The sequence below is a fragment of the Trichechus manatus genome, unplaced genomic scaffold (genome assembly GCF_000243295.1).
Source record: "Trichechus manatus latirostris isolate Lorelei unplaced genomic scaffold, TriManLat1.0 scaffold00061, whole genome shotgun sequence".
NCBI classification, from domain to species: Eukaryota; Metazoa; Chordata; class Mammalia; order Sirenia; family Trichechidae; genus Trichechus; species Trichechus manatus.
Genome location: NW_004443997.1, coordinates 3,024,557 through 3,026,490, shown reverse-complemented (window position 1 = coordinate 3,026,490; position 1,934 = coordinate 3,024,557). Strand labels below are relative to the sequence as shown.

Genomic DNA, 1,934 nt, shown 5'->3' with positions numbered 1-1,934 from the left:
TTATTCATTCTCCTTTACTGAGCCACTCTTGACTGTGAGGTTTGCTGGTACAAAAAGTATATGCACCTACTTCTTGCTGGAGGTATAAGTGTTCATTTGATCGAATTTGGATGGTGTGGCTCTCTCCCATGTTGTGGTAGTTATTTTTACCCATTTATTTTTTTTTTTGTCTGATCTGTTATTTGGAGCTTGATGCTTGCAGACTAATACCCTCTTGCCATGAATTTTGGGCCTGCCAGTATTTACCCTCTGGTTGTAGTTTGGGTTTTTTCTTCCCTGGAAGATTTTGCCCTGTCTGCCTCAAATGAAACATTTCCCGCCACCCTCAGAGCCTTTCTCCGAATTGTGTAGCAGCGTCTGAGACACTGCATCTGTGAAGTGGCCTTTGTTGGTGGTGGTCCCAGTGGAGACAGGCAGAGCTGAAAATAGCAAAAGAGGGACCAAGGGGTTATTAGAATCTTGGTTTTAAAATAGGGTGTAGACATTGAGTTTATAACAGGAAATGGAAAGGGAACTGGCATCACCAGGATTGCTGGTAGAGTGGATGTGCGTGAGTGAGGGAGAAAGGTGAAGCTCCATTTTCTCAGCATACATGAGGGTGGACTCACTCAGCATACAGTAGGGGCTGACTGAGTCATCCTTTGGTCCTCAGAAGACTATGTGCCAGAAAGCAGTTGTTCCCCATGCCAAGATATCAAGTGAGTTAAGTGGAAGACAAGGAGTTGAGGATGTAATTAGTTAACTAAAAGAAATATTTCAATTATCAATGACTGAAAGGGGACTCTGGTTTATTTCTGAGTCAGGTGTGGCCCCCAAAGCTCCCCCAACATTGTTATTTTGTTTCTGAAATATATGTTGGAGGTAGCTAGCATCTGGAGCAATCCTTTTAGGATTGTCGCTTTGCCTCCATGGATTATGCTGCACTAATTGTAGACAGGAAACCCTGGTGGCACAGTGGTTAAGAACTACAGCTGCTAACCAAAAAGGTCAGCAGTTCGAATCCACCAGGCGTTCCTTAGAAATTCTATGGGGCAGCTCTACTCTACCCTATAGGGTCGCTATGAGTTGGAATCGACTCGACGGCAGTGGGTTTTTAATTGTGACAACTTTTTTTTTTGTTTTTAATAAAATAAATTTTTAAGTAAGAAAAGTAATGCTTAAACATTATCCAAAGCTTGTGTGTAGACAACTATTAAGGAGCCCTGGTGGCTCAGAGGTTAAGTGCTCGGCTGTTAACTGAAAAGGTTGATGGTTTGAACTCACCCAGTGGCTCTGTGGGAGAAAGACCTGGTGATCTGCTTCCGTGAAGACTGCAGCCTAGAAAACCCTATGGGGCACTACTCTGTCACGTGGGGTTGCTGTGAGTCAGAATTGACTCGACCGCACCCAGCCAACAACAGTAGGAAAATTAAAGTTCTAGTCTCTCCTTTATCTGATGGTTTATAATACACATGAAACTCGTAATACTCCATCTGGCCTAATTTTATTTACAAAATTCCATTAGAAGAAAAGCAAACTGTTTGGAAACACAAAATGCCAATAACCACGTGTGTTCTTTGCGACTTGGCTAACCTGCCACCATTCCTGAGCTTCCTGCATGACTTCCCGCCCCACTCGGGGGTCAGAGCAGAAGGCAGGCGGTTGCCGGCAGCAGGGTCAAGGGCAGCAGTCACAGTGGAGCTAGGATGTGATGTCCTAGACAAAGGGGCTGGGCTGGTCAGGGCGCCCACGTGCGTGGTAGCATTTCCCAGGGCGAGCTGCTTTGTGAAAAACAATCCAAGCCTCTTGGCTGCTCTCAGTTCCTAAATGCATTTTTTCAGAAGTATGTTGAGTTAAAATAGCTGGGCTTTCGGGCACTGTCCCAGAGCTGCAGCTGCTGCTGGAATGCTGGTTCACTTTAACACTAGTTCAACGGAGCCGGACTCAAAGGCCCT

General features: G+C 45.2%; 1 protein-coding gene across 1 annotated transcript in view; it reads left to right on the top strand.

The window, feature by feature from the left end:
• The window catches only part of ANKRD13A (ankyrin repeat domain 13A), a 41,838-nt gene that overhangs the window by 34,370 nt on the left and 5,534 nt on the right, over positions 1-1,934 (top strand). The gene's annotated exons all lie outside the window — the stretch shown is intronic.